The following is a 12,717-nucleotide window of genomic DNA, read 5'->3' on the forward strand; positions in this document are numbered from 1 at the left end:
TAGCCAGGGCTTTTATTCACTAAGCTGTAATCAGTTTCAGTGCAACTTTGCAGAAAGCCAACTCTTTTTCTGGAAGACCATTCTGCAAGGGAATCTGTCTTGTACAGGTTAATTCTTGCCTCTTTGTGCCTCCCCGAATAATTATGATCCCCAAGTTTGACCTCTGTGCTTCATTCTGCCAGCACTCTGTTTCAACCATTGGGGTAGAGAGGCTGGTCATTGACTTTGTAGGAGACACTAGAGGTAACTAGAATGACCTAGTGTGAATCCCAGAGTACAGATGAGGTGTACTCAAAGTAGAAAGAGGAGGTCATTTGTGAGAACAGCCTGAGAGGTACACACGGTCCAGTGTGGAATATAAAATAAGGCCAGCCTTTGTGGCTGCAGTTCAGGAGTGGAGAAGAAGCTAAACAGGACCTAGGGCCTTGCTGTCAAGACTTCCAGCGAGAGAGCATCCCATGTAAGCTGCAGAGAGAAACAGCCATCCTGCATGGCTGAATTACCGATTCTTTCCTGCCTTTCATCTATATTCCTTCCTAGCCCATAACTAGAGGCAGATGCCATCATGCCCAAGGGAGGAAATAGCAAGGTCTGTCTGATCCAGGAGGAGATAGAGCTAATATAAAACAACCCAATAAAGTCTGGACTATTATGGAATAAAGGTTTTAGTCCCCCAGTCAGGTAAAGAATCCCAACCAGTCAAGGTGAGGGATGAGAACAAGAGGATAAAATGGATGGTGAAGGAAGTAATAAATATCACCCTTGACCTTGTGATAGTTACAGAAATAGCGATTGTAACAGCTATGCCTTTTTAAAACACACACACACACACATGCATAAGATATATATATATATATATACATAATCTGTATGTATATACATACACCAGATTTTTTCTTTATCTTTCAGATTTTTCCCCTTTCTCTTCCCCACTACATTGAATGAGAGTCCGTAGAGCTTAGTTTTGCAGTTGAGTTCATAGGACACCAGGGCGACAAGGAGCCACACCCAGGGAGGATTGCATATCACCTGGAGAACCTTGAGACGGACACAATGGCTGATAGGACTTTGTGTCTTCTGAAGATGTCAGTATCCTTTCTGGATGGATAGTGGCCTCATGTTAGGCAGAATCAGGAATTTGCTCTTGAGTTGGTCTAAGGGTAAGAATGGATGCTGAACAGCCAAAAAGCTAAACTCTGGAATCCATTCTCTGCCCTTCCTGTGCTCTCCTCTACCTCAGAGGGAATTACCTCTCCCAGTCCCTTTTTCCTTAGCTTCCAGGTAGGTTCAGCTGATAAGAGGCCCTGGCAAAAGACTGGAGTGGAGGAGGGGAAAAGGCAAATTATTTATAACTGTCTCAGGCAGCACCTGCAGGGGTGGTTGCTTCACATTCTTGGTGTCAGTTTCTGCCAGGCAGATCATCCTGTCCCAGCTCAGTGGGGACTGGCCCCCCACTTTATCCCATTTTCTAGACTTTAGTAAGTCTGCCTCCTCTGGTTGTATTCCTGATCTAGGCTGGTGGTAGCGTCCTGTGTTGCTAATGCCTGGGTCGCCTCAGTGTCCTATGCTTGCCTTTTCAGCTTTTCCATCACGTGTCTGTGACCATATCATTCTCTGAATTAAAATTCCCTCTGTGAAAGACTTTGAGTGGTGTCTGTTTTCTTGCCTGGACTCGGATAGAAACAATATGTATATTTCATTATAAACTACCTCAAGCTCTTTGGGATATAAAGAGGAGTTTAAAAAAAGATATTAATATCATCTAAATACTTGAAAATTTATCACAGTGATCTCTTTCAAATGTCACAGTTATTCATTTTATAAAATGTAAAAGAAAAAACGTTGTCCTTTTGTAAATAACAAAGCTCTTTAATGTAGATGGTGTTATGTTTTACATGAATATTTGAATATTGTTGAGTATTTTTCTTGTAATATGGCAAAGAAATGACCCTTTAAATTTCAGTCTTTTGATTTACGCAATAAATGTAGATAATCTTTTGTTGGAGGAAAGTCTACAAACCTACCCAAAGAAGTCTATTTCCCAAATTTTACATTTGACCAAGCCCTCAATATATTTTTCCAGGCATTTAATTTTTTCCCTTTAAAATTGTATGTGAAGTTGCCAATAATCCATATGGTACTGATTCATTTATATATAAGTAATCAGCATTGTTTGGTATAAAACATTTGAAATCCTATGATACTTTTCAAATATCTTTATCCTTTGAAAACCAAAGTTGAATACTTCCAATGCTAAGTGAAACTTGAACCACACAAGACTCAAGTCCAATGAACCTAAGAAATTTTAAATTTGTACAAACCCAAAGCTAACTGATGTTTTCACATCTGGCTCTTGATACCAAGCCACCAAAGAAGAGTGGTGTTTTCTAAACGATTAATTCTACCCTTGTTGAAAGTTCTTATTTAATCACAAATTATATTTAATGACTTACGATTTTGACCAGATGTCTTCAAGATTACACTACATTGGCTTGCAAGAATGCGGCCAATATATTTGGCCTTTATTCTGGAACAATGTTTTTTTCACTGATCAAATGACACAACCAGTTGCCACATAATGCCTATACATTTTTTTCTACTTACCAAATTTTAGTGAGTTGATGTACAGCCAAAGGTGTTTGACGAGTTTTAGTATACTGAAAGAAATTAAGACCAACAGCATGGCAGAGTGATTAAACCCAAGCTTTTGAGTCAGTAAGACTTGGGTGTGGATTGTAGCTGTGCTACATCAATCTCCTCCTCTGTAACAGGAAGATAAGAAGGGTAGCCATCTCATGGAGTTGTGAAAATTAAATGAGAACACATATGTGAAGGGCTGAGTACCCTGCCTGGCACATAGCATATGTTCAATTAGCTATTACTATTTTAATACATTTTCCAGAACATACTTTTTCCATGTTAGAAAATCTTTTTATACAAGATGAAAGGCAGAGATGTTAAGGCATTTCTGAATGTGGGTGGAACCAATGAAACTTTTGTAGGTCAGTGAACAGTTTTGTTCACCTGTGTATATATATGTCTATATGTATATGTGTATATATGTATAAATACATGTTTGTTTTATTTAAATTTACTTATTTTTCAAATAACACATTTGCATGGTTCAAATATCAAATTTCAAAAGGTACTAAAAGGTATCCAGTGAAAGGACTCCCTCCCACCCCTGTACCCCTAGTTACCGAGTTCCACTCCTTGTGAGGAAACCAATGTTAGCACTTTCTGGTGAATCCATCCAAAGATATGTTATACATATACAAACAAATAAATATGAATGTTACCCTTCCCTCACACACAAACAGTGGGGTACTCTACACTGTACTTGTTATTTTTCCTTCACAGTATAGTTTGTATATCATTCCATATCAGTATGGCTGCATAGTATTCCATACTTTATTTTAACCAGCGCCCTATTAATAGAAATGCCATCTATTTTCAGGCTTTTGCTATCACAAATAATGTTACTATAAATAACCTCATGTATGCATTATTTAGCATAGATGTATATGCTATACATATAACTGTAGGATAAATTTCCAGAAGAAGACCTGCTGGGTCAAAGAGTATGTATAATTGTAATTTAGATGATGATTTGCAAATTGTTCCCATAGACATTACACCATTTTATAACCAACTAACAATGTATCTGGACATTTAAAAATCTATTTTCATTATAAACCAATGTCACTTCAATAAATAAAAACTAAAAAATAAAAATTTAAAACTCCATTTTCAGAGCTAGTAACAGACCAAAGATTCACCTAGCTCAACAGTCTATGAATCTACATACACTTTGAGTTTGATATTCTTTTTTTTTTTTTTAGTGATAAGCTCCAGGCAGAAGCATATCTCCGAGAGATTTCTTTTTGTTTCCATGGTGACACTTACATACTTAGAAACCTCAAATTATTGTTCCTAGGTTACAACAGTAGAGACTCTGGATTAAAACATCCTGCCCACTCTATGTTTTAAATAGGAAAGAGATAAGAAAAATCCACGTAGGGAAACAGTGGTACACACACTGCTTCATGGGTCTGGGGACTGCTCGATTTAGACATTTTCTTAGTGCCTATTGGGGGTATATTTTTCTGCTCTCTGAGGCTCTCTTCAATGTTCCCCTCCAGCTTTTGAGACAGAGACTGATTTGTTTTCTTTATTGGCAGAACATGGAGACAGGGTAGGGTGGGAGAGGGGAAGTTATAGATTTGCCTTTAATTTTCAGCCCCTCCGAGCAGAAAAGTTTTCTACTTTCTGGGGTGGCCCTTGATGACTTAAATGCATTTGAATTTCTTTCTTGCTATTAAGAGTTAAGATTGTAATAAAGAGTGTTTTCCAAGGACAAAAATGTGTCTGCTGGTCTGAATTTCTTTTTCATTTCAGCAGCAATCAGAAAAAAAGAATTCAACTGAGCTACTGGAAAATCTCACAGGTCAGACGTAAACACACAAACGATCCTTTAGTGTTATCAGTCACAGGGAAAAAGTCCCTCTGAGATGTCCTTCAGAAACATCAGAGAGGTATGTAAGTGTGTGTTCCTGTCACTTGGGGTCCATATGTGAAAATCTGCCCAGTTGCAGAAAGGTTTTGATTGAATGTGCGTGTTTGCAGCACCGAGCAGTCCACCCATGAATGTGTGCCCATCTGTAGATTAACTGTCTTCTGCATGTGGGCCAAATCATAGGAATGTATCTAAAACAAAAGGCTTCTAAGGGTTTGAACTTTCACTAGAATCTCCTTTAACAGTGTTGATTCTAAAGTCAGATTCAGCATTCAGTGAGGCCTGATTTAATTGGTCCAGCTTTATGATGCTTTTCAGAGGGAAATTTTGATCCTTGCTCCTTCTTAATTGGTACAAAATTAGCCTTTGAATTCTGGATGACTTGTAACTTCAGTTAAAAGATAGAGAAAAATAAAAGCAAAACTTAGTCTATTGTGTGATAATAATACAGATCAGTTATTTGCCACACTTGAGAACAAAAACTTGACTGATAATAACAAATGTTTTGCTTTTCTTCTATCTGTTGTGACATTATAGATAGAGCTACCGAAACATTTTCTGACTGCAAGTAGTCAATACAGCTCCACCAATCTTTTCACGCTTCTCTCCAGGAGCAGATGTAGAACTGAAATGTGAACTACAGCAAATGGATTGCAATTACTTTACTTACATCAACAATAGTCCTTTTTAAAACACTAGCAATAAAAACTCCAGCAAGTACATTTTTACGGGTAATTGCTCAAAGTAGCTTAGGAAAAAAGGGAATTAGTTGGGTCAATTTACCAAAAAAACTCTTTAAAAGTAATTTTGACTATGAGTTTAATAAACCCACACCCCAAGATGTGCTAATTATTGAGAAAATGCTGCTCTGTGTATCTTTTTTTTTTTTTTTTTGCTGTACGCGGGCATCTCACTGTTGTGCCCTCTCCCGTTGCAGAGCACAGGCTCCAGACGCGCAGGCTCAGCGGCCATGGCTCACGGGCCCAGCCACTCCGCGGCATGTGGGATCTTCCCGGACTGGGGCATGAACCCGCGTCCCCTGCATCGGCAGGCGGACTCTCAACCACTGCGCCACCAGGGAAGCCCTGCTCTGTGTATCTTAATCAATGTGTAAACTTAATCTGATATAAAAATCAAAATGGTCTCCTATATATCAAGAACAATTTAAACAAAAATAAGAGAAGGCAATTTGATCAGGGGATATTAAGGCTAGGCCAACTACAGGCCTATTTGTGTGTATCTGTTTTATAATGTTCTCAGAAGAATAAAACTAGCTTTAAATGGCCACTAGTTTTATTTCAAGTCTGTGGTCAAGGTTTCTCTTTACTGCAAAATAGAGTAACATCCAAGGTAAATCAGGCTGATGAGACCACATTCCTAACACTGCCCCATCCTATTGTGTGTACGCCATTAAACTGGCAGGTAAATCTTGAGTAGTTCAGAACTTTTAAAGGAAAAAAAGAGTTGTCTTTATGATGTCCAACGTTTAGTAATGACTATTTGGTACCCTGAGAATCCATAAACCATTATTCTTCCTAAACCATTTCCTATAGCTAAAGGTAAAAGTATATGCAATATACATTTAGAAGTCTTTCTTTTAAAATATAGAGAATATACATTACAGGTGAAGCAACACAGCACAGTGGATGAAACTTGGAGTCAGTTAAGACTTGGTGAACCTTAACTCTGTCAAGTTAATTTACCTTCAGTATTCTCAGAGTTAAAATGGAAAAAATACTTCCTAGTGTTTCAAGTAAATAAGATCATGTAACAAAACATAGTTTCTTAAGTATAACAGAGCCTTAATAGAATCTAACATAATGCACGTGTCTTACTCTGTCTGACTTTATTTCACTAAGCACGATACCCTCCAGGTCCATCCATGTTCTTGCAAATGGCAAAACTTCATTTGATAACAAATATTGTATGTTATCACATATATGTGGAATCTAAAAAATAAAGCAAATTAGTGAATATAACAAAAAAGAAACAAACTCACAGATATAGAGAAAAAACTAGTGGTTACCAGTGGGGAGAGGGGTGGGAGGAGGACCAAGATAGGGGTAAGGGATTAAGAGGTACAAACTACTAGGTATAAGATAAATAAGTTAAAAGGATATGTTATACAACACAGGGAATATAGCCAATATTTTATAATAACTGTAAATGAAGTATAATCTATAAAAATATTGAATCACTATGTTGTACACCTGAAACCAATATAATATTATAAATCAACTATATCTCAATAATATATATCTATAAATAAAACATGTAAATTTTTAAAATAAATAGAGACTATTGTTATCCCAGTATGCTATTTAAATATTTCCTACGCACTGTTTACCATAATATATAGTTAAACAAGACCCCAAAAGGGAAACAGATAACAACATTTATAGCCCCAGGGAATTCCCATCCATCAGCTAATCAGCAATCCATGTGCATGGCGCTGTAAAAGATGTGAAGATCACCATCTAACTGGTAAGAACAGAATGTATATACACAAATATGGCCTTATGTACTATTAGCTAAATGTTAAGTTGTACCATATGGGCAGTTAGGGAAAAAGCACAGTATAAAGTAGTTAGCACAGTAAATAGTACAGATAAAGTACGCTGACAGAATTGAAGAATGGAAGTAAGAATGTAGTCAGGGGGCTTCAGGAAAGATAACACTTTAGAATTCTTAATGAAACGTGATGGAAACCTAACTCAGAGTAGCTTAGTGAAAAAATGAGCTGGTTGGTTCAACTAACTAACTTGTGGGAAGGGCACAGGCACACTTGTGCCTCCGATAATACAAAACCCAAGCACTCTAACTCCAACACTTTTTTTTCTCTTTCCTCCTATTGTTGCTTTTTTTTTTTTTTTTTCTGTATATCAACTTCATTTTCTTAGATTGACTTTTTCCACAAAGCTGGACCCATCGTTACCACTAGGTCCCAGTTTACAGCTTCCTAGCTTGGCCAGAGAGGAAATGACTTCTTTAACTTCCAATCCAGAAAAATCCTAAGCAAAGTCTCTGACTCATGTCCTGTGCCCAATCCTATAACAGGGTGGGTACTTGCAGCCTCCAATAGAATCACACATTTAGAAGAGTCAGTGGGAATGGAAGGGAGCAGACCCATCAAAGAAATGACTGCATCTTCCAAAATGAGAGGGCGGCAGTGCAGGACAGACAGGACAACAGCTGTGCAACACTAAACCTGGGGTTTAAAAGCCAGCTAATGTGGAATCTAGAAAAATGGTATAGATGATCTCACTTGCAAAGCAGAAATAGATACACAGACGTAGAGAAAAAACGTATGGATACCAAGGGGGAAAGAGGGGAGGGTGGGATGAATTGGGAGATTGGGATTGACATATATACGCTACTGTGTATAAAACACATAACTAATGAGAACCTACTGTACAGCAGAGGGAACTCTACTTGGTGCTCTCTGGTGACCTAAATGGGAAGAAAATAAAAAAAGACAGGATATATGTATACGTACGGCTGATTCACTTTGCTGTACAGCAGAAACTGACACAGCAGTGTGAAGCAACCATACTCCAATAAAAAATAAAACAACAGTAAAATGTGATGGCTTTTCAAAGATACTAGAAACTAATTTTATAATTGAATTAACAGCTACCATTTAATGAGCATTTAAGTACTAATTTAAATATGTATATAAAAGAATCTTAAATGGAAAGTTAAAAAAAAAAGCTAGCTAAGTCTATAATTGTCTAATCAAAGCAGGAATGGGATAGGACAAGGGCTAAAAATCTACACTAACATGAATCAAGCCTTTTAAAAACTTCACTTCCCCCTCTAATATATATTTATGCTGTGATTCCTGAGTTTCACTAGTCATAGAAGATGCTTGATTTTTGCTTAAGTTTTTTTTTTTAACTTATTTATCTAATTTATTTATTTTTGGCTGCGTTGGGTCTTCATTGGTGCGCGTGAGCTTTCTGTAGTTGCGGCGCGTGGGGACTAGTCTTTGTTGTGGTGCACGGGCTTCTCATTGTGGTGGCTTCTCGTTGCAGAGCACAGGCTCTAGGCATGTGGGCTTCATTAGATGCAGCATGTGGGCTCAGTAGTTGTGGCACACAGGCTTAGTTACTCCACAACATGTGGGATCTTCCCAGACCAGGGCTTGAACCTGTGTCCCCTGCATTGGCAGGCAGATTCTTAACCACTGCGCCACCAGGGAAGCCCATTTGCTTAGTTTTGTATTGGTAACAGATGGAATGAGGCAAAGCATAGCAAATGAGTATGCATCATCAGAGTGCAATCAGGAGAGAGAAACCACATAGTAATCTGAACAGCGAAAGCTCAACATAAAGAATTATTAAATATAACGGGATTGGAGTGAAAAGAGATTGACTGGTAAGAAGTAAAGAGAACTGTAAAGGATATGCAAATAGCAGATTTAGGGAGTGGTCACTCCCCACAAGGCTGACCTACAGCACCAAGGAAGGGACCCCTTAGTGTGGACATCCAGAGCTCATTGGAAATAGCATGGCCTTTGCTCACCAGATGGCAAAGTTTCCGGTGGTGCCATACTGGTGAAACTTGCTGGAAACCTACTCCCAGAATTGCTGGGTGAACTTGTTCATGGGGAAACACCTTGGCTCCAGCACTCTGCTGTGAAGTCACCCAAGAGGTGTCATGAGAAGCTGCTTATAGGGAGGTGCCATATGCTAAGGGTCCTGGGTGCTGCTAACCAGTGCAAGAGCCTGAGGAGAAGACGGGACTTCAACCAGCAAGAGAAACTCCTTTCTCCTCCAGCGTTCTCCCAACCCCCTCTACTGACAAAGCTTAGCATCATGCCAACTGACAAAGGAGGAAGTCCAGCTTCATTATCATAGAGCAGGCAGTGAAAGGTGAACTTGGAACTGAGAGACAATGAATCAGTAACTGGCACAGAGTATTTATGGGATTTTCCTAAATACCCATCTTGAAGAAATACCATCAACCTTATTCTGCTGTACTCAAATACACCTTAGCCAGAGAAGGAGGAGAGCATATAGAGAGTCTCAGGAAGCTCTGCAAATCCTGTAACAATGTAACAATCACGAGAAGAGATTTTTGGTTCAGAATAGATGATTGATGATGGGAATTTGGTAGTCTCTTACTTTGATCTGGGGAATGGCATGGAAATATATTACTAAGTGACCTTTAGCTCTACAGATGCAATGGAAACTACGTACAGCTAAAGTTAATTTTACTTTTATAAAAATATGTGACATATGCTAAGAAAAAGAAACTCAAATATTTATTTTATATGGGAATTCATTCACTGGTAGAAGAGGCTATACAGGTGGTATTTAGGCATGTTGAAAAACAAATATGGCATGTTCATACTTAGAGACTTCAAAATTTAATTAGGAAGATGATATGGGTTGAACTAACTAAGGGGCAAAACGTACCAGTTTTTCTTTTCTTTTTCGGTTCAGCCTTTCCATATCTTTGTAAAGGAAGTGTTGGATGCCCTTACATGTTACAGCTAGCAGAGCTTAGTATTGTATCAGTCAGGAAAAGAAAGATAAAAGAAAAAAGAAAAACACTAGGTATTTTAACAGGGGAGATACTCAGAGCTGACAGCAGAAGCAACAGCTGCCTCTAGATCTGGGGAAACGGAAGGAAGGCTACTGGGATTATCATTCACCTCCTGGGAGGAAGGGCCCTTCTAGAACTGGGTATCCATCCGCATCTGAGAAATGAACACTGCCTGGCTAGCTGGAGGTGGGGGGGGGGCAGGGGGAGGGAGGGAGAACCTGGGGGTGCTGAAAGAAGCTGGGTCAACACAGGCAGGAACAGGAAAAAAACCAGGAAAGAAGTCCCTCTCTCTTCCTCTGAACTTCTAGTCTCCCTCTAGCGCCTCCTATTGGCAGAATTTAACAGCCATCTGGCAAAGGAGTCTGGGAAATGTAATTCACAAAGTTCCAGTCCTGGCGTCAATACAGAAGCTATAAAAGGGTCAGTTTGGGGTTGAGGGCCTATAGCTAAATAATGAGTCCCGTGAGCTAGCTGAAGGGCATCATTTAGAATTTTTTTCTTCTTTTTTGTTTTGTCTTTTCATATTTTAGGGAGGAAAAGAGTGGCCATCACTACATGTCACAGTGGAGTGGGGAATGTGGCTTTTTCTTAGTTCAGCACCCTCATTACTCTGGTAGGTGTCTGAAGGCCCTACTGGGACCTTAACAAAACTTAAGCCATTGAGTGAAACCTCTGTACTCAGCTGGTAGTCAGCTGTCAAGCTGGGGGTCTGCCAGCATGCCTGCCAAGGGAGTTGGTGTGTGTAGGGGCCTGGAGTTAACCTTTGTGAAGGCTGGGGGAGCTGGCCAGCCAGTAAGGCCTCCCAGTAATCCTTAGTCCATTCATCTGGCATTTTTTGGGCATGAGGCTTGTACTTTCTCTGACATTTTTTCCTATGTTTATATCCCAAGAATCAGCCCCTATTTCACCTCTCTCCACATGCTTTCAGCCGTATACATATATTTTCTTTTTATATAGTGGCACACAAATCAAATGTCCTATTCTTTTTTGTTGTTGTTGTTTGTTTGTTTGTTTTTGCGATACACGGGCCTCTCACTGTTGTGGCCTCTCCCACTGCGGGGCACAGGCTCCGGACGTGCAGGCTCAGCGGCCATGGCTCACGGGCCCAGCTGCTCTGCGGCATGTGGGATCTTCCCGGACCGGGGCACGAACCTGTGTCCCCTGCATCGGCAGGCAGACTCTCAACCACTGCGCCACCAGGGAAGCCCTCAAATGTCCTATTCTTAAATTTCTTTCACAACAGACCTTGATAGCCTGTTAAAACCCATGCTTAGCTCAATAGTCTATGGGCTAGTGACGAGTCTTTACACAGATTAGGGAAATACTTTATTTGTTCTCAGGAGTGGCAGTGGAAGTGCCTTCTTCCCTAGAATGTGTTTATTGCAAAGAAAGAAAACATATTAAAAGAAGTAGAAAGTTCATACCTGTTACATTTTTCTCATCCTACTGGCATTAAGTTTTAATTTTTCTTGCCACTCTATTTTCCTCTTTTACATCTGAGATTAACTATGGATAAGATTTTCATAAAAACAGATAATTAAAAGACTGAAAGTGTTATTAGTAAAGTTACAGATGTTTTTCCTAGAAGAAGAATAACCGATATGCTTATTATATTATGAAACTAATCAGACTAAATATTTTAACTGTTTTTGCTAATTGAGGAAAAAGAAAACAACACTAATTGAATTGATTGAAAACATAATAGATTTTGGCACAAGAAAATGTACTCGCTTTATAAAACTGAACCTTGTAGTGGACTTCAAGGCAAATAGTAAAATGCATTCATTTTTGGCTTTTAAGTTTATTTCAAATACTTGCACTCCATTTTATTTATTTTTTATAACCTCTACTGAAGTGTAATTCACATGCCATAAAATTCACTGTTTTAAATTGCACAATTTCATGGTTTTTAGTATAGTCAGAGAGTTGTGCAACCATTACCATGATCTAATTTTAAAACATCTCCATCCCCCCTCAAAAATTGTATGTATTAGCAGTTACTCCCCATTTTTTCCACCCCGCAGGCTGGGTCAACCATAAATCTGCTTTCTGTCTCTATAAATATGCTTATACGGGGCATTTCGTATAAATGGAATTATACATGTGGACTTTTGTGACAGGCTTTCTTCATTTAGCATAATGTTTTCAAGGTTCATTCATTTTGTAGTGTATATCAGTACTTCTTTCATTTTTATTTCTGAATGCTATTCCATTAAAGGGCTATACCATATTTTATTTACCCATCCATCATTTGATGAGCATTTGGGTTGTTTCTACTTTTTGATTATTATGAGTAATGTTGCTGTGAACGTTAGAATACAGGTTTTTGTGTGGACATGTATTTTTGTGGGTTTTTTTAAACATCTTTATTGGAGTAAAATTGCTTTACAGTGTTGTGTGAGTTTCTGCTGTATAACAAAGTGAGTCAGCTATATGCATATGTATATCCCCATATCCCCTCCCTCTTGCGTCTCCCTCCCACCCTCCTTATCCCACCCCTCTAGGTGGTCGCAAAGCACCGAGCAGATCTCCCTGTGCTGTGCAGCTGCTTCCCACTAGCTATCTATTTTACATTTGGTAGTGTATGTATGTCCATGCCACTCTCTCACTTCATCCCAGCTTACCCTTCCCCTCCCCGTTTTAATTTTTTG

Source organism: Mesoplodon mirus, assembly GCF_964341445.2.
Source record: "Mesoplodon mirus genome assembly, chromosome: 2".
Lineage (NCBI taxonomy): Eukaryota > Metazoa > Chordata > Mammalia > Artiodactyla > Ziphiidae > Mesoplodon > Mesoplodon mirus.